Source organism: Labeo rohita, chromosome 2 (assembly GCF_022985175.1).
Source record: "Labeo rohita strain BAU-BD-2019 chromosome 2, IGBB_LRoh.1.0, whole genome shotgun sequence".
NCBI lineage: Eukaryota > Metazoa > Chordata > Actinopteri > Cypriniformes > Cyprinidae > Labeo > Labeo rohita.
In genome coordinates this window covers 10,084,012-10,109,548 of record NC_066870.1, presented here as the reverse complement: position 1 = coordinate 10,109,548, position 25,537 = coordinate 10,084,012, and the positions used below count along the sequence as shown (strand labels likewise).

Here is a 25,537-nt window from a genome sequence, read left to right as displayed (position 1 = left end):
GATGCCTATACGTATCTTCAGACAAAGGTATAACCTAAGGGGGCATCCTTTTTGCATCTATTTATAATCTCTCACATGCACACATTCCAATGATGTCACCAACGTTTGACGTTAAAACAATGACGTTAAACCATATTTTTGGCATGTTTGACACACATGCTTCACATGCGTTGAACAAAGAATTCAGTATTAACGAAACACAGCATCTCATTCCCAGTCCCAGTTGTACAATCAAATAACCAGAGACATTTTGGTGGTTTTTAATTGGATGATATTCACCTGTTGTTCTTTGAGTTATCTTGTTATCTCTGTACATTTAAGTCGTAAGTTTTCTATGTTCATTGTTTACATGGTTGTGTATACCTACTGGTTGTTGTCTTGTTGGATTTATTGAAGACTGTTTTTGCTCTCTACTTCTTTCATTGTGTGCTTTACTACAGCCACATGTGACATGTGATAAAGATAAAGCAGAACATTTTTTCCTTTTTTTCACTTGCTTGATTTCTTCCTCCTCTTGTTGCTCTTTTTTCACTGAGAAGTCTGATGTCAAAGTGAAGGAATCCTAGACATCCAACACTGCAAAAGCTAATTTCAGGGAGGTTTATTCAATTTGTGCTTTCTTGTGTAGTCTGAAATAGATGTTGCTCAATCAGTGAATGAATGAACTCTGAATACCAGATATGTTTATGTTTAGTGCAGCAGACACACCCACCTTAATGGTTTCTATTTGTCACTTACTTTGTCTGAAAAGACAAAATAAGCATTCCTGACTGACTGGCCTTAGATTTGTGTTCTCATTAGTAGTATGAGGCAGTACCTGCAATTCAGTCAGGTAGTACAGATAGTCCAGCTCCTCCAGAATGGCACATCCATACATGCTGTTGCAAGGAGGTTTGGTGTATCACCCAGCACAGTCTCAACAGCATGACTCTGGCCGACTTCTTGTAGTGGCACCTGTGCTTACAGGCCAGCATCATGCAGCTCCATTGGCATTTGCCAGAAAACAGGTCTGCCACTGGCGACTATGCTTTTCAAGGATGAGAGCAGGTTTACACCGAGCACATGTGACAGATGAGAAGGTGACTGAAGATGCCGTGGGCAATGTTAAGCTGACTGCAAACATCATTCAGCATGACTGTTTTGGCAGTGGTCAGGGATTGTCTGGGGAAGAATATCCTTGGAGGGTTGCACAGACCTCCAACGGTACCTTAACTGCTGTTAAGTACTGGGATGAAATCCTCAGAGCCATTGTCAGACCTTACGCTGGTGCAATAGGCCCAGAATTCCTCCTGGTGCAAGACAATGCCTGACCTCTTGAGTGTAAAGGGAGTTTCTGGATGATAATAGCATTGATGCCATTGACTGGTCTATACATTCCCCAGATCTGAATCCATTTGAGAAACATTATGTATCAGAGCATCTGAAGCCATCAAGCAGCATGACAGACTAACTGAGCTAACTGATGCCCTGATCTAGGTCTGAGAGGAGATCCCTTAGGACACCATCTGCCATTGCATCAGAAGCATGTCTAGAGGTTGCGGGAAGTGCATACAGGCATGTGGGGGCCAAACACATTACTGACTTACATTATGAGTTACTTTGATTAAATTAATGCATGTTCGATCTCTGTAACGCGGACTCGTAGGAAGCGTGTAAAATCCAAATGCGAGCTTTATTTTACAGATCGTAGTCAGACAGGCAGGGTCAGTATCCAAACAGACAGTGTAGCGAAGGCAAAACAATAGCGTAATCCACATAAACAGGCAGAGTCAAAAAACCAGAGAGAGCAGTCCAAAAAGTGACAAATGAACAGGGCTGTGAAACTTGGCAAAAACTATGGCAATGAACAGACAAAACAGTGGCAAAAACAAAGGAATACAATGACAAGAAACCAAACCGAGAAAATCAAAAACAGGGCAATGAAAACAGGAAAAACGCTTGGTAGAGTCTGCTAGAGCAAAACAATACTTCGCGTTTCCTGTTTGGTGTAGGCCTCCTTTTATGGCCACCAAACAGGAAGTAACCAACAAGGCAGCAGAGGGAGCAGCAACAGTCAGTTCATGGGTAAGGGCTCCCTCTGCTGGTGTGGCGTTACAGAATCCATGTAGAGGAGGTGGGCCTGGATCATTGAAGCACTAGAGGACATGGACCATGGAGCTGTGGCTGACAGTGGAAACTTGGAGGACCTGGGCCGTGGAGCAATGGCAGGCAGTGAAACCTCGGAGGACCTGGGCCGTGGAGCAATGATAGACAGTGGAACCTTGGAGGACCTGGGCCGTGGAGTAATGGCAGACAGTGGAACCTTGGAGGACCTGGGCCGTGGAGCAGTAGCAGACCGTAAAACACTGGAGGGCCTGGGCCGTGGCGCAATGGCAGACAGTGGAACCTTGGAGGACCTGGGCCATGGAGCAGTAGCAGACCGTGAAACACTGGAGGGCCTGGGCCATGGAGCAATGGCAGAGTAGGAAGCCATGGTGGAGTAGGCAGAGCAGGTAGAGAAGGGAGCCATGGCGAGGCAGGCAGAGCAGGCAAAACAGGAAGCCATGGCGAGGTAGGCAGAGCAGGCATAACAGGGAGCCATTGCAGGGCAGGCAGAGCAGGCAGAGCAGACAAGAGCAGAGATATCTAAAGTGGAACTAGTGACATCCATAGCAGAGCGGTGTGTTCACGGATGATTTCCTTGGCCATGGCATGACAGGTAGAGAGTTCCTGATTGGTCCTCTTGACCGTGGCATGGCGGATAGAGAGTTCATGGGAGGAGGATCTACAGCAGGTGTTGACACCTCTGGAGGCATGGGCGCAGATTCTTGGGCAGACGTGGCAGTGAGTTCATAAATGGGCGCCACCTCCTTAGGAGGTTCTACAACGTAACCTGATACCTCTGGAGATATAGTCGCAGATTCTTGGGCAGAGGTGGCAGTGAGTTCATAAATAGATGCCACCTCCTTTGGAGGATCTACAGTGTGAGCTGACACCTCAGGAGGTACTGGCGTGAATTTGTGGACAGATGAGGCCTCTGGAGCATACTCGTGGGCAGACGAGGCCTCTGGAGCAGACTCGTGGGCGGACGAGACCTCTGGAGCACAGTGTGCAGCCCACACACTGAAAATGGCAACGGCCATCACAGGCAGCACAGTAGATAGTGGGATGTCTGTTGGCCTTGAGGGTGTGGATGCTGTGGACTTGTGGCTTGGGAATGTGGGCTCTGCGTGGCTTGGGAGCGTGGGCTCTGGGAGTTCAGCTGATACGTGATGAGGCTCTTGGTGGTCAGCTGAGACGTGAGGTGGCTTAGGAAGGTCAGAGGGAACCTGGTGAGGTTCTGGTAGGACAGCTGTTTCTTGACTTGATTCATGGAGGTCTGCCATGACTTGACTTGACTCAGGGAGGTCTGCCGTGGCTTGACTTGACTCAGGGAGGCCTGCCGTGACTTGACTTGACTCAGGGAGGCCTGCCGTGACTTGACTTGACTCGTGAAGAACAGCTGTGACTTGACTTGGCTCAGGGAGATCAGCTGTGGCTTGACTTGGTTCATGAATGTCAGCTGTGGCTTGACTTGGCTCATGAAGGTCAGCTGTGGCTTGGCTTGGCTTGGGAATAACAGCAGCAACTTGACTTGGCTCATGAGATCATTTTCTTATCTAGCGCCCAAACTCTGGAACAATCTACCCTACAATGTTCGGGACGCAGACACACTCTGTCAGTTTAAATCTAGATTAAAGACCCATCTCTTTAACCTTGCTTACACATAACAAATCCACATTCTTATAATTCAAATCCGTTAAAGGATTGTTAGGCTGTACTAATTAGGTCAACCGGAACCGGGAACACTTCCCATAACACCCGATGTACTCAGTGCATCGTCAGAAGAATGGCATCTACGCTAATACTAGTCTGTTTCTCTCTTATTCCGAGGTCACATTAACCACCAGATCCAGTCCGTATCCAGATCAGATGGTCACTGCAGTCCCCCGGATCCAGTCCGAACCCAGCCCAGATGGTGGATCAGCACCTAGAGACGACCTCTACAGCCCTGAATGTCAGCGGAGTCCACATCAACTAGATGAGCCCCAGAGACGGATCCACAGTGAAGACCACATCACCTAGACGGCTGTCGGCACAAGACCACGGGAACTTTTGGCCAGAGGAGAACTGGCCCCCGACTGAGCCTGGTTTCTCCCAAGGTTTTTTTCTCCATTTGTCACCGATGGAGTTTTGGTTCCTTGCCGCTGTCGCCTCTGGCTTGCTTAGTTGGGGACACTTTCTCTTAACACAATATTGCATTTTATTTTATTATTTTTGATTAACTACCTTTACCTATAAAGTGAGTGTTTAATGTTGCCTTTGGCATTGTTGATGTACTGTTTCCTATTTAATACTGTACAGCCGCCTTGTCACAATTCTGTATTGTTAAAGGCGGTATATAAATAAAGGTGACTTGACTTGACTTGACATGAAGATCTGCTGTAACTTGGCTTGGCTCATGAAGATCAACTGTGGCTTGGCTTGGCTCATGGACGACAGCAGCAATTTGACTTGGCTCGTGAAGATCTGCTGTAACTTGGCTTGGTTCATGGAAATCAGCTGTGGTTTGACATAACATAGACAACCCAGCTGTAACTTGACTTCACTCAGGAACAACAGCTGTAACGTGACTTGACTCAGGAACAACAGCTGTAACGTGACTTGACTCAGGAACAACAGCTGTAACGTGACTTGACTCAGGAACAACATGGCTTGACTCAGGAACAACAGCTGTAACGTGACTTGACTCAGGAACAACAGCTGTAACTTGACTTGACTCATGGGGAACAGCTGTATCTTGGCTTGACTCATGGAGAACAACAGCTGTATCTTGGCTTGACTCATGGAGAACAACAGCTGTATCTTGGCTTGGCTCATGGAGAACAACAGCTGTATCTTGGCTTGACTCAGAAAGTGTAGCCCTGACTTGACTTGACACCGGAGGATCAGGCATCACTTGATTTGCTTTGGGTGCAGCAGACATGGCGAGATGAGATTTGGATGAGATGATTTTGACTTGATGAGGTTTAGGCGTGGCAGCCATCTTGGCCGGGGACTCAGACGGGGCAGCCATCTTGTGAACAGGCTTGGTGATGGTGGCCATCTTGTGAACAGGCTTGGGGATGGCGGCCATCTTGTGAACAGGCTTGGGGATGGTGGCCATCTTGTGGACTGGCTCTGGGGTGGCGGCCATCTTGTGGACTGGCTCGGAGATAGCAGCCATCTTGTGAGCTGGTTGTAGGAGGGCAGCCATGACAGGTGCAGACTCTGGACGGACAAGCATGGCGTAAGCAGGCCCTGGAGCGGCAGGCATGGCGTGAGCAGGCTGTAGCTTGGCAGACGTGACGAGTGCAGGTTGTGGTTTGGCAGATGTGATGTGAACAGGCTGTGGCTTGGCAGACGTGATGTTAGCAGACATTGGCTTGGTGGATGTGACTTGAGCAGTCTTTGGCTTGGTAGGCATGGCATGATGGGGCTCTGACGTGACTTGAATAATTCCAGACATAACGGAAAATATTCACAGGTTTGGCTGATACTGGGGGACAGCAGGGTGTCTCATCAGCTACCCCCACAGTAAATGGTGATCCAGCCAACCGGAGGGCAAAGTCAATGTACTGTTCCAAAGACCAGTGAATTTTCCCTCCAGGTAGGCCAGAACGAATGGGATTGTTTAATCCGTTACGGAAAATGTCCTTAAGCGCCACATCGTTAAAGTCCACCAAATAGCACAGCTCACAAAAGTCCACAACATAATCTTCGATGCACCGATTACCTTGACGTAGACAGAAGAGGTGTGATGCTGGGTCCATTGTTCGATCTGTATCTTCTAAAAGCCGCTGGATTTTTGGGAGGCGAAGTATTCTGTAACGTGGACTCGTAGGAAGCATGTAAAATCCAAATGCAAGCTTTATTTTACAGATCGCAGTCAGACAGGCAGGGTCAGTATCCAAACAGACAGTGTAGCAAAGGCAAAACAATAGCGTAATCCACATAAACAGGCAGAGTCCAAAAACCAGAGAGAGCAGTCCAAAAAGTGACAAATGAACAGGGCTGTGAAACTTGGCAAAAACTATGTCAATGAACAGACAAAACAGTGGCAAAAACAAAGGAAAACAATGACAGGAAACCAAACCGAGAAAATCAAAAACAGGGCAATGAAAGCAGGAAAAACGCTTGGTAGAGTCCGCTAGAGCAAAACAATACTTCGTGTTTCCTGTTTGGTGTTAGGCCTCCTTTTATGGCCACCAAACAGGAAGTAACCAACGAGGCAGCAGAGGGAGCAGCAACAGTCAGTTCATGGGTAAGGGCTCCCTCTGCTGGCGTGGCGTTACAATCAGCCTGTAGTTTCAATTTTGTCTTTTGATCTTTGGTGTGATTTTGAATCCAGTGGGTTTTTGGTTTCCATTGACCATTGTCATGTTTTTTTTTTTTTTTTCCAATGTACACTGCTTGGCCAAAAAGTTGCTGCCTGGATTTAAATAAGCAAATACATAAGATTTTGGGATCGAATTATTGCAGTAACAAGTTTGTTTCTGCAATGTTGTATGTTTTGCAACAATTATTTTAATCCTAACTAATGTATTCTATTTTACCTTTTTTATTTCTCAAAAAAACACGGAAAAAAATCCAGTTTGTGGTCTTTCATCTGCTTGCCACCAGAAGTCGCCTTCTGATTACATTGACTCTCACACTACACAGACTTCCACATGTCACCACGGACTACATTTCCTATGCTCCATTTCACTGATTACATTTACACCTGAAGCCAATTACACACTATACCAACTATAAAAATCGGTCTCAAACAACCATTCAACGCTGAGTATTGTTTTGCGTTTATCACTGTTTAGTGATAGCAACTTTCGAGTACTCGTGTCTTGATCCTTGCCTGGTTTCCCTCACCTTGTCTGTTCTGCTGCCTGCCTTGGATTTATCTCCTGTCTTGTGGAATACCCGTTTGCCTTGCTCCCTGGATTACATTCGCCGTCGATCGAGCCTCACCTGTTTTCTGGACTATTCTTGCGTCTTGCTCTCAATACACCTGTTTGCGGGTGTTTGACACTGCATGTGTATGACCATGTCTCTGAATAAAAGCATGTGTATGGATCTACACGCCTCCTCCGTTCACTCCGTAACACTTATATCCATATTCCAGGATGACAATGCAAAGATTCACCAGGCTCAAATTGTGAAAGATTGGCCACCAGTCATGTCACAGGATGTGCTGGAGTAGACACTGCATTTATACTGTAAACATACTGTACTGTAAACAACATTTATTTCTATCAAGAGCTGCATTTCTGAGAAATTGTATTGACAACAAGAGAGTCAACCACTCTGTAAAGTCGACTCCAGCTGTAACAATCCCAAACCCAAGTGCAGCTTTTGTTAAATCCACAAAGAGGCCAAACAACCAAGGCTTGATTTTACTTGATACAAACTAGACTGTTCATGGCATGGCATGAACAGACTTAGCATGAACAAGCACAACTCACCTACAACAGGTTACACAGTACAATAAACAACAAGAGACTTTAGGTGTGTTCGACTTGAAGCACAGCTACAGATGGCAGTCAACGATATTAGCCGAGAGCAGTCAGGGGCGGAGTTGAAAAAGGAGTTGTCAAGTCGGACACTTTCTGCTCTCGTTAGTGATGCTCTTGTTGTGTTTACATACTCTATCAAAGATGAAGTGAATTAAATGCAATATTAGTCAAATACACAGACGTTTCAAAAGTGTTTTCATGAGCAACAGAAACATGTTTCATATACTGCTTAATGCAGGCCCATCTGAACAAGAATAATGTTCAACATAAACATATAGTATTTAAATACTAATTGTGGGGTTATATATGCTTTCATCAGTATCTTATGATAAATGTAACTCAACATAACATTGCGACTACAGTAAAAAAGCTTTTACTTTTGCTTTTTCGTTGGGCTGCAATCCCATTCAAACTGATTTGTTGCTCAGTAATTTCCATCATGTATCCAGTAATAATAGAATATGTATCACACAGTTCCCCTTCAGTCGTTCTCTACGACATTACGTCATAACTGACATATTTGGGGTTTCCCTTGGGAGGCCAATCACCTCTGAATAAACTGGAAAAAGCCAATGAAAATTGGCGAGTGGATTTTGCATGCCAAGCCACTCCCCCATACCTACGGGTATATACCTACGGATGTCTTTCCGACCGTGCGCTTCTGGATGCAGTAGCTTCCTTACCTCCGCTGATGGACACGATCGCTGCCTCACGTGCCTGGGCCGAAAACACGCTGAGGCGGCGTTTGTGGATGGGTCTTGCGTTCATTGCGAGCGTATGCCCATGGCCACGCTTAGGTCCCGCCTCTCCTTTGTGAAGAGGCTGCCTTTGTCTTCTACCCAGCCCAGTTCGGCGGGCTCTAAGAGCTCCGCGGCTGCGTTAGTTAAAAGCAAGGGTGACCTTAGGATTACGGTTCGGAACGCTCCGTCGGGTCAACCCCCACGGAAGTCTGAACCCTCCACCCGTGGTCCCGTCGAGCTGCCGAAAGATGGCGCCGGTTCGTCTCGTGGCGAACCCAACGTCTCCTTTGGCGCTCCTGAGGAGGACAGGATGTCTATTGCCTCAGAAGAGGGGCTTACGCCTGATGAGGCTGATGACTCCGCTGAGCGACCCCCCTCCATGGCGACTGCTCTGTCAGAGTCTGAGGCCGAACTGGCAGCCATGCTTCTCCAGGCGGCCAAAAGCATTGAGTTGGAGGTGCCCAAGGCGCCTTCTCCCGAGCGCTCGAGGCTCGACGATTGGTTTCTGGAGTCCGGTAGCGACGTTCCACCTAGCTCCATCCCAGTCCCTTTCTTTCCAGAGGTGCATGAGGAGCTTACTAAGACGTGGCGGGCTCCTTATACGTCTCGTTCGCGTCTGAGCTCCTCCCTCCTCACCACCCTGGATGGCGGTGCGGCCAGGGGGTATGTGGATGTCCTCGCTTCCCGTCCAAAGCCTGTAAGCTGTCGTCAGCTCTCGCTGCCAAGTCTTACAGTGCTGCGGGCCAGGCCGCCTCCGCTCTGCATGCCATGGCCATCCTGCAGGTCCATCAGGCCAAGGCATTAAAACAACTGCACCACGGTGGTCCTGACCCAAGGTTGATGCAGGAACTGCGCACGGCGACTGACTTCGCTCTTCAGGGGACGAAAGTCACGGCGCGGTCCCTTGGGCAGGTGATGTCCACGATGGTGGTCCAGGAGCGCCATCTCCGGCTGAACCTGGCACAGATGAGTGACGCCCTCCTGCGGCCGCGAAAGCACCTGCTCCGCATCCTGCGACAACATCTGCAGAGGAGAGCCTTCCTCCTAGGCGTCGAGCAGGCCATAGGAGAGCGGCGCCATCCGGTCAGGGTTCCTCCAAGAACACTCGCAAGTCCACGAAGCGGCCCTGACTCGGACGACCCAGAGATGGAGGAGATTGCTCGTCGGGGGACATCAACATCTGTCCCCCCTCTCCCCGGGGGAGGGCCGGGAGGGGGTGACTTCGCTGCTGCCGCCGACCAAAAAGAGCAATTTTCTCAGTCTCTGGGTCTTTTGTCCCGAGCTGTAACTATGAGCTACGCTTTGCTTCCTCAGGTTCGGACTCGGAGCATGTCTTCACCAACATCGCGGGAACCAGGAGTGGAGGTCAGAGCTGTTCACCGCAGCGTGACACTTCTCCAGAACACTTTGTCTTCTGGGCAGGGTCACCTTCCCTCCCCCGGGCTGCCCCGCCGGAGGTACGTCAGTGACTGTTCCATTGATCCCGCTTGCGCGGAGTCTGGAAGCTTGGTTATCGCTTCCCAGCCCGTCTCGCTGGTTGATCCGAACAGTCCGGCTCAGCTATGCGATCCAATTCAAGCGGTGCCCGCCCAGATTCAGACGCGTCCTCTTCACCTCTGTCCGTTCAGACACAGATATCTCTGTTCTGCGTGCGGAGATTGCGGTTCTTTTGGCGAAGAACGCAATTGAGCCGGTCCCTCCAGCCGAGATGAAATCGGGGTTTTACAGCCCCTATTTCATCGTACCGGGTTACGACCTATCCTGGACCGTCGGGTTCTGAATCGGTCCCTTCACAGGCTACCGTTCAGGATGCTGACAGCGAAGCGCATTCTTTCGTGCATTCGTCACCAGGATTGGTTTGCAGCCATTGACCTGAAAGACGCTTACTTTCATGTCTCGATTCTTCCTCGACACAGACTGTTCCTTCGGTTTGCTTTCGAGGGTCGGGCATATCAGTACAGAGTCCTCCCCTTCGGGCTAGCCCTGTCTCCCTGCATCTTTACCAAGGTCGTGGAGGGTGCCCACTCCCCCTTATGGGAGATGGGTATCCGTATCCTCAACTATCTCGATGACTGGCTGATAGTAGCTCACTCACGAGATCTGTTGTGCGAGCACAGGGACCTGGTGCTACGTCACCTCAGCCTTCTGGGGTTTCAGGTCAACCAGGAGAAGAGCAGACTCTCCCCTGTGCAGAGTATCTCTTTTCTTGGTTGGATTCGGTCAATATGTCGGCACGCCTCACAGACGAGCGTACTCAGTCGGTGCTGAGTTGTCTGAACCTGTTCAGACACAGGACAGCTGTCCCTCTCAAACTTTTTCAGAGGCTCCTGGGGCATATGGCAGCCGCAGTCACAGTTACGCCGCTCGGACTGCTTCATATGAGACCGCTTCAGCACTGGCTTTATGGCCGAATCCCGAGATGGGCATGGCACCGCGGCACGTTCCGGGTCGGCGTTACCCCGGAATGTCCTGGACAGAACCTCGACTGCAGTGGCATATCAATTGCCTCGAGTTGCTCGCAGTGCTTCTAGTGCTACGTCGGTTTCTTCCGATGTTGCGCGACAAGCACGTGCTGATTCGAACAGACAATGTTCCGACGGTAGCGTATATCAACCGGCAGAGTGGTTTACGGTCCCGTTGCATGTCACAACTCGCCTGCCATCTCCTCCTGTGGAGTCAGACGTGGCTCAAATCGCTGCGGGCTGTTCACATTCTGGGAGAACTGAATCGTGCAGCCGATGCCCTCTCACAACAGTTCACTCGTCCCGGAGAATGGCGACTCCACCCCCAGGTGGTCCAGCTAATTTGGAGTCGATTCGGCGAAGCTCAGGTGGACCTGTTCGCTTCCCCGGAATCCTCCCACTGCCAGCTGTTTTATGCCCTGACCGCTCTGGCACACAGCTGGCCCCGGGGACTCACCAAGTACGCCTTTCCCCCAGTGAGCCTCCTTGCACAGACTCTGTGCAAGATCAGGGAAGACGAGGAGCAGGTCCTGTTGGTTGCGCCTTATTGGCCCACCCGGACCTGGTTTGCCGACCTCATGCTCCTCGCGACAGCCCCTCCCTGGAAGATTCCCCTGAGGAAGGACATTTTTTCTCAGGGGATGGGCACAATTTGGCACCCGCGTCCCGACCTCTAGAACCTACATGTGTGGCTTCTGGACGGGACTCGGCAGACCTCACCGGCCTTCCCCAGGCCGTGATTAATACCATCATTCAGGCTAGAGCCCCCTCTACGAGGCAGGCCTATGCTCTGAAGTGGGGTCTGTTCGCTGATTGGTGTTCCTCCCGCCGGGAGGACCCGCAGAGATGCTTGGACGGTGTCGTGCTTTCCTTCCTTCAAGAAAAGTTGGAGCGGAAGCTGTCCCCCTCCACTTTAAAAGTATATGTGGCGGCATATCATGATGCGGTTGATGGCCTGTCCCTCGGGAAGCATCACCTGATTGTCAGGTTCCTGAGAGGTGCTAGGAGGCTAAATCCCCCTCGTCCGCACCTCATCCTCTCTTGGGACCTCTCCGTTGTGCTATTAGGCCTTCGGAGGGCTCCCTTCGAGCCGCTTGCATCAGTTGAGCTGAAATATCTGTCTTTAAAGACGTCACTCCTGATCGCGCTCACATCCATCAAGAGGGTGGGGGACCTGCATGCCTTCTCGGTCAGCGAGTCGTGCCTTGAGTTCGGTCCGGCTGATTCTCACGTAATCTTGAGACCCCAGCCTGGTTATGTGCCCAAGGTTCCCACCACTCCCTTTAGGGATCAGGTGGTGAACCTGCAAGCTCTGCCCCCGGAGGAGGCAGACCCAGCCTTGTCGTTGCTGTGTCCCGTTCGTGCCCTGCGCACTTATGTGGACCCGCAGTGTCAGGGTGAGCCGTGCCCCCTGGGAGTTCGAGCCCACTCCACTCGGAGTGTGGGCTCCTCCTATGCGTTGGCGCACGGCGCCTCTCTAGCAGACATCTGTAGAGCTGTGGGCTGGGCGACACCAAACACCTTCGCAAGGTTTTACAATCTCCGCGTAGAGCCTGTTTCCTCCCGTGTGTTAAGGTAACATCAGGTAATTGCGGGAGGACGGCTCGGTGTTGGCTTGCTGCGCTATTCCTTGGATCCGTGCGCTATTCCCAGTTGTTCCCTTACGTGAACTCTGGGTCCTCCTGGCCCCCTCAGTTCAGATTGGACGGAGTTTCTGGACTGTGTCCGGTAGGAGGCTCCTTCACCCCTCCCGGTTGTGGCTATTCTCTATTACTCCCCATATTCGTCCATCTTTCTTCTCTTCCACTTGACTTATTGTCAAGTGTCTCCACCCCCAATGTTGCTTCAGATACCTGGCACCCCTGTTAAGCCCGGTTTTCTGGCCTTCAGGGCGTTGGGAAGGTTACGTGTTGAGATTCATCTGTCCTGACACGCTTGCCTGTCAGCATTTGGATCCCAACCACGTAACGCAGTTCAGAATTGTGGCGTTTTCCAGAGGAGACCCCAAATACGTCAGTTATGACGTAACGTCATAGAGAACGACTGAAGGGGAACGTCTCGGTAACATCTGTAACCCTCGTTCCCTGAAGGAGGGAACGGAGACGTTACGTCCTCTTGCCACAATTCTGGACTGCGCTGGGGCGCTCGGTTTTGGCTCAGCTCCTCAGCTTAAATCTGAATGAGTGGATGCACACCGCCATCTTATATACCCGTATGTACGGGGGAGTGGTTTGGCATGCAAAATCCACTCGCCAATTTTCATTGGCTTTTTCCAGTTTATTCAGAGGTGATTGGCCTCCCAAGGGAGACCCCAAATACGTCAGTTATGACGTAACGTCTCCGTTCCCTCCTTCAGGGAACGAGGGTTACAGATGTAACCGAGACGTTAAACATACCTACAATACTCTATATCAGGGATGGGCAACTTTGGTCCAGGAGGACCACTGTCCTGTAGAGTTTAGCTCCAACCCTAATTAAACACACGTGAACAAGCTAATCAATGTCTTCCAGATCACTAGAAAGCTACAGGCAGGTGTATTTGATTAGAGTTGGAGCTAAACTCTGCAGGACAGTGGCCCTCCTGGACCGAAGTTGCCCATTCCTGCTCTATATACGCACTGTATGATCTCACTAAATTGTTCCTAAATGTAAGCAGAGTCCTCTAACACCATGGCCTAACATCATGTCTAAACAAAACATCATGTCCCAGTGAATGCTACTGCCATCTTGTGTGTTTGGACTGCACACACTTCCCTGTAGCCAAAAAGCCATTCATACCTGTTATCTTACAACCAAGAAGGCCAACCATCCCTATTCTGCTACGGCCACAGAGACCATTTATGCCTGCTGTGTCACGATCAATGAGGCAACCCATGCCTCTTCAGCTATGTCTACAGAAGCTACCTATGTCGGCTCTGACAAAGCTATGGATGCTGTCCATGCATCTTCTGTCATGGCCAGGAAGGCCATGTTTCTGCTCCACCATGGTCTCCTGATCCCCAGTGGTCAGCTGAACCTCCATGGTCTTAACCGTGGAGTTTAAGACCAGGTTTGGACAGGCTCCACTGTCCAGACCTGCCTCTGCTCTATGGTCTTGTCCACTGATTCATGATCCCGGTCCACTTCCACTTCACTGGCCTGGCCCTCTATCCCTCTCCCTCTCTCCCTGTAACTCCTTTGCACCACCACCCTCCTATACATTTTTTTTTTCTGCCGTCCTGTTAGGGTATCACAAGCTGCTCTTTGAGGGAGGATATATCACGTCTGTTTGGAGTTTTGTTCATGTTTCATGTACTAAGTTCTGGTCAATTTTGTAATTCTTCATCATCATCATCTTGTTCAAGATTTCATGCCACATGATCCTGTTTCCTGCTTTTCAAGCTCATGGTTATTTTATTTTATTATTATTATTATTTTTTTTTATGTCTTGGATCAAGTTCATAGTTTGTCTTTTGGATTATTATTTTGAATAGAACTGTACTTGGGTTCTGTCTTCTACTTTTCCTTGTCTGCTTCAGGCCAGCAATGTTTCACTGTTAAAACTTCTAAATATTTTAAATAATCAGAATTTTGATGTTCAATTACTGAAGCCATTGTAAATGGAATTTAGAAGTGGGTGTACGGTTTTTACCCAGGGTTATGAAACTCTTCTTCAGAGCAAGGTTAGCACTGTTTTTGCAGTGCCAAACTTGTAAAGTGTGAAATGACGTGTTAGAATGATACAGCTAGATGCTTAGTAACAGACATCCAATCACTGGCCTTATATTCACATGGTTTGGACAGTTACAGAACACCACATCTTGTGTAAACAGTTATTTTAGTGTTTAAGTGGGAAAATGTCAAATGATGACAGAATATGCATGAATTGAAGACATATTTTGAAAAACCCATATAATATGTAGTATAATATTTTATAGTTGAAAAGCCTACCCACTGAGCACTGTACGTCCAAACGACGTCATTTCAACGTCTTTGTCGGAATATAAACATGATCTGCACGTCGGGTGGACGTCTCATGTTTGTTGGGTATAAGAGTTTTGGCATGTCACTGATTAATCCAGAGCCAGCAAGGATCAAAGCCTTCCACAACAAGTACATCATTATAGCAAGGAGAAGAGAGCCAAGACTTTACTGAGTTGCTGGAGCAAGGAATCATGACCTCCTCCCAACATATCTCCAGGAGACCAGAGATAATGAGAAGGGAAAGCCTCCTAAAGTAATTGCAACCCAGGAGAACTAAAACACCATCCAAGCCTTCCAACAACCAAACAATATTCCAAGCCTGCAGTACTGAATCTTCTCAATCAGATATTAACATTATAGCTTATGAGACCAAAACGTGTTGATGACATATAAAGTCAGCCAAGATGTTAACAGGGAATAAAGAACATTAACCTTCATGAACGTCATAGAATAAAGTTTTCAAATACATGCCTTAAACAGAGATGAACAAGAAATGAGAATATAAACACCACAAGATAATTCTTAACAGTGAAATTCTCATGTATCATAGGCTTAAAAATTCCTATGTGAATATATTTCCTCCAACATCATTATAATAACTGAGTAAATTAGCAAAAGGAAACTAACCATGTAAGAAAGTGGTCCAAATGAATAACATTAACAGAGGACAAGTAAAAAGTAAATATATCTTGCTTTAAGTACAAGACAGAGCATCTTGAGTATACTGCTGGTGTAGGAAGCCACCTGGAACATGATGATGAGTTAAAAGGGCTTTATTCAAATCTTGTAATCATATTACTGTTAGGCCTTCATTAAACAAATATATTTATAAGAATATGTAAGTATATATCTGCTTAAAGTCTCATCTTATATGCTTAAGAACCAGGGCTCTATGGACTTGCACAACTAATTCCACATTCTACTTAGTACAGCTCAGGAATGTCTGGTCAACATTTAGCGCACATACATACAGGGGTAATTTCAGGAAATCTGTGCCTTTTGCGTCCCTAAGAAACAATCAAACATAAAATTAATATAAAAACAAATAAATTTGTGACTTATAAACATAACAATACTATATATTCTTTTATCAGTATTACATCAAATTTATGTCAATTAAATATTATTTTATATAATTTAAATAGCATTTATGCTGATAATTTAATTTGCAAAATGAAGGCAAAACGATACAAAAATCATATTTGCATTTTGTTCTAAATACAGTCTCATTGTTAAGCAATGTTTTTGGCATAAGCATATATTTTTTTCAATAAAATATTTTTTTTTTTGTGTCCCCTGGTTTCATGTCAGCCCTGTTACTCCCATCAAAAAACCCTTTTTAAAATAGTGGTACATTCAAGTGACATCACTTCTAGGAGGATACATCATCTCTCAACCAGGATTCCAACATGAGGCTTGACTGAGGGGGGACATCATGCAATGTCAATCCTGTTACCATTTTAAAATGTAAATTTAAACAATTATTTTTTAGTCAAGTGAAGTCACCTTTATTTATATAGTGCTTTGAACAATATAGATTGTGTTATTACATTTAATATAATCAATATCTACAAGTAACATCCTTTCAATGTGTACAGCTTGTGCTTCTGTGAACTTGACTATTAGCTAGTAATTAGGTTTTGACGTGTGGGTAACGGATGATTAGGTTAGGTGTCACCTTTTTTTAAAGATTGTCTGTGTGAAATTCAAACATTTTTAAGGTCACTCTGGGTGTATTATTGAGCTAATATCATTCAGTGTGGTTAGCACATAATTATCAGTTAAATTTTTAGTATTGTTGGTATTGTTACTATTACTATTGTAGTTGTAATGATTAGGATAGGATGCAGTCTCAGTAAGAGCAGCAAGGTGACTCCAGACCCTCACCCCAGTCTTCCAATGTTCTAGAAAGTAAAAACAAATTTTAGCATCAAGATCTTGGTCTGGTTTCAGAAGATCACAGAAAGACCAATCTGATTGCAAACCCTTGCCTAATACTTGAACCAGATTAGTATATTTTAAGTTCTTTGAGGGGACACAGACAAATGCATTATCTAAATACAATACCCTTAAAACATTAGATCTCTTAGAAATGTAATGTGCTAAATCAACAATGTATGGACTTTAACTGAAAAATTTACTGTTCACTGTTGTCATACCACTATGCCAACTAAGTGCAAAACAATATAATGCATTAACATTGTAAAACTTTACAGCATTATGTAAACAAACATATGTAGTGCGCTGAAGAATGTGTGTCCTGTCATCCCTGTTACTCTGGTCAGTCCTGTGACTATGACATCAATCCTGTTGCAATTTCATAAAAATTGTAAAAATGATATTTGATACAGCCTTTCAATTTTTTTTGACATGTGGCCACCTTCCAAAATTAGGATATTCTCCTTATCTGAATGACAAATATTAAAAAAAAAAAAAATGCTGTTCCTACATATGAAAATGATCACATAGTTCTAATTAAACTATAGTATATAGTAATGCTTGTGTCTGTAACAGGATTGACAAAAATACCAAAATATGAGGTAGAAACATAATCATAAAATAATAAATTGCTTGGCCTGAGATGGCACAATACAATTTCTTGTCATTTTGAGAAGTCTTCATTTCATGGATATTTTAAAAAAATGTTATTATTATTATTATTTTATTGTCATTTATTTATTTATTTATTTTCCCAAGTGGAAAAGGCACAGATTTCGTGGAATGACCCACAGATGGTTTCTTATGAAAACACAGATTATTTTTGGCATGGTTCATGGGTTCACCGACTCATTCTCGCTCTCTCTGTGTGTGCGTGTTGAGTGTGTGGGTGTGACTGTGATTGTTCGTGTGATTTGCGCCAGCTGTAGCTCATTTGCTCAGCTATTTAACACCTGTGTTTTCCGTCCTGTGTTGTCAGATTGCTTGGTTCCGTTTGTGTGTCTAGTGTTTGTTCCAGTTTCTCCTCACCTGGATTACTTTGTCTGGATCCTGTTCTGGTTCTCCACGTTCGCTTGAATTTGTTACGTCGGATGTGTGGCTGCCAATTCGCATCCCTGTGCTACCCGGAGAGACTGACCATTCACTTGCTTCACGTGTTCCTCACCATTGTTTGGACACTGCACAATAAACTGTTTATATTGCACTCGCAAACTGAATCCTATCTTGTTACTATGACAGAACGATCTGACCACACCATGGATTCCACGAGTGCACCGGGTCTACAAGAATTCATGTCTCTTAACCACACACGGATGGATCAACAAGAGGAACACTTACTGAATACGGGTCGTGCCGTGCAAGCATTGGTAGCACAGGTGTCCGAGCTCACCACTCAGCTGCAACAACTAAGATCGCCCACTGTGCCACCCCCGCCTCTTCCCCAGCCCACGAATGCCAAAAATCAGCATGAGCCACGCCTACCCACACCAGAGCCCTACGCTGGTGAGCCTAAGTTTTGTAGAGTGTTTTTAACTAAATGCTCAATGTTTTTCTCTCTGCAGCCTAGAACTTTTGCTATGGAGCCATCCAAAGTGGCATTGGTGTTAATGTTATTATCTGGACATGTGGCGCTTTGCAGAATGGCGGTGTGGGAGAATCAACATCCCTGCTGTTCCCCTTCAGTCGTACACTACGACGTTACGTCAATACTGGCGTATATGGGGTCTCACTTGGGAGCCCAATCACCTCTAAGCTTAAGAAAACAGGCCAATGAACATTGGCGAGTGGAATTTGCATGCCAAGTCACTCCCCCCGTACACACGGGTATATAAGATGGCAGCGTGCATCCACTCATTCAAATTTTTGCTTCGGAGCCGATCGCTTCGTGAGCTGCTTCTACAAAGAAGAAAGAAAACTTTCATCGTTGCAGGAGTTTCTTGGCTGTGTGGAACATCCTTTCTTTGCATTCAGCGGAGAGATCACCCTGCTGCGCTCAGATGAGTGCTGCAGTCCTCCCCTGGGCAATCCAGCCTAAAAGAGCAATTTCCTACAGCATACACGATCATTGAGAGTGTCTTTTTCAAGATGCATCTCCAATCGCGTGCTTTTAGGGAGCGATAGTTTCCTTATTTCATAATGACGGTCACAGTCGCTATCTCACAGGTCTGGAATGTAAACAAATGCATGTTGAGATGGAGTTTGTGGATGGGTTATGCCCACGCTGCGTGGGCATGCCCATTATTATGCTCGGTTTATGCAGGAACTGTGTACACTGACTGAAAAGTCTCGGTGCAGTCCCTCGGTCAGGTGATGTCCATTTTTGTGGCCTAAAAGTGCTATTCTGGCTGAACCTAGTAAGATGTGTGACACCGACAAAGCTCGCTTTCTTGGTGTTCTGTCTCTCAGGCCAGCCTCTTCGGTGTCACTATCCAGCACTTATCCCAGCGGTCTTGGGCAGTTCACACGCAGAAAAAGGAACTGAGAGTGCCCGCGGAAGGGCCACGTCTTCTTCTGCCTGTCGCCGAAGGCACCCCCTGCTGGCTCTAACAGGAATTGTTCCGCTCCGCTTGGGGGGCGTTGAGCTGGCCACATCTCGGGGGCGCAGTCTGCCATTGGGTTGCCTTGCATGTAAGCGGAGCTTCCTGAAAGCAGACTACCCAAGGACTGGAGGAGTTCTTCTGGGAATACCCTTGGGAAGAACAGGGGCTTTCTCCACCGCTGCTGCCTCTGACCTACAGGTCAGCAGGTACCCACCCTTTCAATAAAAGAGCAATTTCCTCTATGTCCCTTGGGCTTCTGGGTTTTGTCTGTGAGTGACGCACATCCTCCTCACACTCAGACCCAGCACATGGTCTCGCCATCTAAGCTGGGGTTGCAGGATGCGTCGCTTCCTCGCACTCTAGTAGCGACAACGCGGGATCGTGGATCAAAGGTAAGCGCTGCCTCAGCAGCCTGGCACTACTTCGGGACGCTTGCTTCCTGGGTTGAGCCATTCTTAAAAAAAAAAAAAAAAAAAAGTGGGTGTTGGTGTACCGTCCCTATGACCCTATTTTTTGCGGGTTGCAGCCCGGTTACTAAATCTACCTAGCCTGTCTGCTGGTCAATTTGGTCAGTCCATACATCCTGAAAAGAGCGGTGGGTTTCGCCCTATCCTGGTTCTTGAGTCCCGATTCGGGCTACTGTTCGGGTGGCTGAAACAGAGACACATGTTTCTAGTTTCAGCACTAGGGTTGGGCTACAGCTTTCGACCTGAAGGACCTGTGCTGTTATGTCGATTACCTGACGCAGATCTTTTTTTTTGGTCTGCTTCAGGGGTCAGACGTATCAGTACAGATCTCCCCTCGGTTCCCTGCTTTTCAAAGTGATCCATTTCCCTGCACTTTACAAACTTGCTGGGTATGCCCTGGCCCCATTTGGGATAGAGGCACCTGGATCCTAAACTATCTCGACGGCTGGAGTAGAAATACCTCACTCGTGAGATTTGTTGGAGGTGAATACAGGGACTTGGTGCCTTCGCACCTCAGCCGCTGGGACTTCGGGTCGATTGAGAGAACAGTGAGCACTAATGAACAAATAAATAAAATAAAATAAAAACAAGCTCTCTCTTTTCTTAGTACGGAGTTGGGTCCGGTCGAGACATGTCAGCGAAAGAGGTCGTGCTGAACTCCCTGATTCTTTCAGGCACATGACAGCGGTCCATTTAAACTTTCTGAGGCTCCTGGGGCATATGGCAGCCGTACTCGGCTGCTCCATATGAGATCGCTTCAGCACTGGCCACACGACTGGATCCTGAGATGGGCATGGCATTGTGGCACACTTCGGGTTGGCGTCCACCTCAGTGTTGCCACCTTCTCAGCCCTGCTCACACCCTGCGTTCCTACGAGCAGCAGTGCTCTTAGACCAGGTATCGAGGCATAAGGCAGTCAACTCAGATGCCTCCAACATGGGCTGGGGTGCCATTTGCAATGGGCAGGCAGCCTTGGGCTCCTGAACAGGACCTCGACTGCAGCGACAATAGTCGCCAAGAGTTGCTAGCAGTGTTTTGTCCTCCACCGGTTCCTACCAATGCTGCGGGACATGCACACGCTAGTCCATAAGGACACAATAGCCACGGTATTGTACACCTACTACCAAGATGGTCTACGCTCCTGTCGCATGCTGCAACTCGCCCGCCATCTCCTCCTCTGGAGTCTGACACAGCTCAAATCGTTGCGCGCCATTCACCTTGTTAAGAGAGTTGAGTTGCGCTCTCCCTGAGAATGGCGACTCCAACCCCAGGTGGTCCAGCTTCGACTCGGCGAAGCTCAGGTAAACCAGTTTGCTTCCTTCAAGTCCTCCCTCTGCCAGCTTCTTCCTGTCTGAGTGGAAACGGCAGGGACGAGCTGGCACACAGCTCGATCCGGGGTCTCCTCAAGTACGCCTTCCCCAGTGAGTCTCCTTGCAGAAACCTGTGCGAGATAGGGGAGGATGAGGAGCAGGTTCCGCTGGTGCATCTTACTGACCCACCCCGAACCTGGTATGCTGACACTTTTGCTTCTCGTGACAACCCTCCCTAGTTTGACACAGTCTGGCACCCGCATCCCGATCTATGGAACCTGCACGTCTGGCTTCTGGATGGGATGCGGTAGACCTCACTGGTCTTTTCAATAGGCCGTGATAAACATTATCACTCAGGCTAGAGCCCCCCTCTATAAGGGTTGGCCTACGCTCTGTGGTGCACATTTACGTGGACCGCACCTGGAACTTAGACATTCCGAGCAGCTCTTGTTTGCTTATGGGTCAGCAGATGGGGAATGCTGCCCTCGAGCAGAGGTTGGCCCCTTGGGTGATAGGTGCCACACCTCGGCTTCTTAGTGCCAAAGTGAGCTGTGTCCCCTAGGAGTCGAGTCCACTCTACAAAGGGTTACTCCTCCTAGGTGTGGTGCACAGCGCCTCTCTAGCAGGCATATTAGAAGCTGCGGGCCAGGCGACACCCATCACCTGCGCAAGATTCTATTTCCTGCGCTGAGCCGTTCCTCCCGTGCGTTGTGCAACTTCAAAAAAAAGGTCATTTGTGGGAGAACAGCTTGGTGTGGCTTGCTGCGAACTCTGGGTCCTCCATTGCCCCGCAGTCCAGATTAGGACGGAGTAGTCCGTGATTGTGCTCTGACAGGGGGTCTCCTTTGCCCCTTGTTGTTGGCATAATGTCTCAGTATTTTTTCTCCACGGTTTATCCCACAGTGTTTCCCCTAGTATCTTAACAGATATTTTATTTTACCCAGCTTTCACATGGCTCAAATTCATCATTGTGCTCTGCCCCCCAACGGTTGCTTCAGATACCTGGCATCCCTGGTGGGCTGTTATCTGGCTTACAGGGCGTTGGGAAGGTTACGTGTTGAGCTTCATTTGTCCTGACACGCTTGCCTGTCAGCATCTGTTCCTCAACTACGTAACGTGGTTCAGGATTGTGGCTTTTTCCAGAGGAGACCCCTAAGACGTCAGTATTAACGTAACGTCGTAGTGTACGACTGAAGGGGAACGTCCCTGAAGGAGGGAACGGAGACATTTCGTCAATACTGACGTATTTGGGGTCTCACTTGGGAGCCCAATCACCTCTGAGCTTAAGAAAACAGGCCAATGAACACTGGCGAGTGGAATTTGCATGCCAAGCCACTCCCCCCGTACACACGGGTATTTAAGATGGCGACGTGCATCCACTCATTCAGGTTTATGCTGAGGAGCCGAGATGCATCCTGGCATTTAGCGCAGTTCAGGATTGTGGCGTCTCCGTTCCCTCCTTCAGGGAATGAGGGTTACAGATGTAACCTAGACATTCCTCGTTCCAGGGACTCTCTGAGAAAATCTTCAATCGCACGGTTGTGGGCCGCAAAGCGGAACGTATGCTGGCCGATCTTTGACAAGGAAGTAAGACCATTTCGGATTATTCCATCAATTTCCGAACATTGGCAGCAGAGTGTAAATGGAACGAGGAGGCGCAGTGGGACATGTTCCTGCATGGGTTGGCTGTCCGTATTTAGAAGGAGATATTCACCTTGGAGTTACCAGCTGATCTGAACGGACTCATTGATTTGATGCTTCGAGTGGACACATGGTTACAGCGGCGTGATCACCTTGGCCACCCTACTCTGGTGTCAGAGTTCCCTCCACGTCCGGTCACCGACTCCTTGAATACGGTCAGCCCCACATTTGACCAAGAACCCATGCAGGTGTGTAGAGCTTGGCTTTCCCAGGAGGAGAGAGAGTGTCGGAGACTGTGTCTGTATTGTGGAGCTGCGGGCTATTTTCTAATGGACTGCCTGGTAAAAGGGCAAGCCTTTTACCAAGTTCTCGAAGGCGGCTCATTTCATTTCCTTGCACAAATTATATCTGCCAAGGAGACAGTGGTTACTGTGGTTGATCACGTCTTTCGCATTCATGGCCTCCCGAATGATGTGGTCTCCGACAGGGGGCCCCAATTTATTTCCAAATTTTGGAGAGAGTTTTGTCGATTACTGGGGGCGAGTGTCAGTCTATCCTCTGGTTTCCACCCACAGAGCAACGGCCAAACCGAGTGGGCCAATCAGGACCTTGAGAGAGTGTTGCGATGTTTAGTTACACAGAATCCGTCCTCCTGGAGCCAGCAACTCTCATGGGTGGAGTACGCACACAACCTTCCTGGGTTCCAGCTAGGGACATTCTGGATCACTCCCTTATTGATGATTACAATCAACGGGTAAGCTCGCTTGGAGGAGGGGTACTGTCACGGTTTATGGGTTCCCGGACTCATTCTCGCTCTCTCTGTGTGTGCGTGTTGAGTGTGTGGGCGTGACTGTGATTGTTTGTGTGATATGCGCCGGCTGTAGCTCGTTTGCTCAGCTATTTAACACCTGTGTTTTCCGTCCTGTGTTGTCAGATCGTCACAATTTCTAGTTTAGATCACTGACACCCTGTGGTGAAAAAAATCACTGATGTTTCAGCTGTATTATTTCAAAATGGAAGTGCGTCATGAGACTCAGTGCAAGTAGTCCATTGTAAGACCAAAAGAACGGCTAAGATAAGACATGAAAAAATATGGTTTAAATCAGCAGTTCCTCACAACCACCCGCTGTGCACATTTTGTATGTTTCTCTTATCACTTTGATGTTTGTTCTATTCGACTGTAAGTGCCTTGTGATTGAACTTCACAGGATATTCCGCCATGATTCCAGTTCGAAGGGCGTGTATATTTAGGGGTGAGAACCAGAAGGGCATAAGTGGACATTATTTAGGGAATTATGATTGGCGTTGTATTCCTATAGGTAGACGTGGATCATTCGAGTGTCAGCTGATGCAAGCTTGACTAACGTGACCTGCCAGAACGCTATGTTCCATTTCATGCATGGAGCTCTCTTCTAATGAGCTGATGATCTGAATCAGGTATGCTAAACAAGAGAGATATGCAAAATATGCAGAGCTGGGGGTCGCGAGGACTGTAAATGAGAACCACTGGTTTAAATAAACATTTCACATTGTTCAGAGTAACTGAGAATTCATTATATTACCCTGTTAGCTTAGCAACATGCTAAAGTCAAACTAACTCAACAGAGCTAGAGTGAGTCAGAACTAGTCACATTCCGCCAGAGTTGGTATTGATTTTGGTATTGATTGATTAAGAACTTACTTCTCTGCCAGTTTTTTTGTATAAAGTATGTTTGTGTGGTCGATGAATACAATCTGGACATATTACATCTGCTGGAATATTCAGACGCAGGGAGTGTGTAGCTTTCCAAAATCACATGGCTGAGCTACTTGCTAAGAAACTTAAGTAAAATGGTTATTCATTAAAGAGAAGTACCTTCCTTCTGATTTTGTAAAAATTGGAAAACAAAAAGGTAAGACTTTACGGATTCCATAATGGAAATTCAGCCATTGCCGCAGGAAAGGTAAATAGCAAGTGCACAAAATACAAAAACTTAAAAAATAATAATATAACAGTTCAGCGTGTAAAATGTGTACAATACATCATACAGTAAAAAAGAATAATATAATTAACAAATGCATCTGAAATGATGATCAGTGATGTTAAATACAGGCCAGTTGTTCACTGCTTGGTAACATTCTGTATGGCTTTTCTTTATTGTACAAATCCCAGTCATATCTTGTTCTTTAAAGACTATTTCAAATCCTTTCATTTTGGTTTTCAAAAAAAAATAAAATTATATTGATCTTTTGCTTAATTGCAATTTTTTCTCTGCAGCTGTTTCATAATATTCTACTGTCTTCGGCAAAGTCACTTGAGCCCTGTTGCTTTTGGTGCAGATTCTACTTGTGCTTATTTATTTTAAACAGGTCTAACTATCCTTGTATAGTGAGAAGAAAACTAAATTTGCACACAGTCTTCTTATGTATCCATGAAATCCCTGATATATCCCACTTCCTATGAAAAAGAAATTGTCTTTATAATCCTTATTCTGAACCTTGTCATTCCTACAACTGTGCATTAAATTTCCGACTTCTTTCTGTTTTTCTTAGTATATGTTTAATACACAGTGTATGCACAGTGAAGAGTTCATCATTAGGTTATTAATTGTGAAATTTTTATTTTATTTTATTCAAGATAGAGGCTTGTAGTTGAAAATTAATCTGGCCCAAAGATAGAATAAGGAATCAAATCCATGCCAACTGACCACATGGCAATAGCAACAGAAAATTAATTTATTCCTTTCCTCTAAGATTGTCTTTAACAGGTTTAAGAGTTCTGTGACCAGCTATTATATAAGCTGTCAGAAGTCCGTAACTCACTCCGACACTTTTTCACAAACCTTTTTCAACTGCTGGCTGAGTGGGGGCAAGAACATATGCCTGTCATACACCATAACTCAGCTGAAGCCTACAGGGAACACAGCCT

The 25,537-nt window shown here is 46.9% G+C and overlaps 1 protein-coding gene across 4 annotated transcripts in view; it reads right to left on the bottom strand.

Annotated features, from left to right (window-relative positions):
* Positions 1 to 25,537, bottom strand: part of fgf12a (fibroblast growth factor 12a) — a 142,357-nt gene that overhangs the window by 76,689 nt on the left and 40,131 nt on the right. The window lies entirely within an intron of this gene.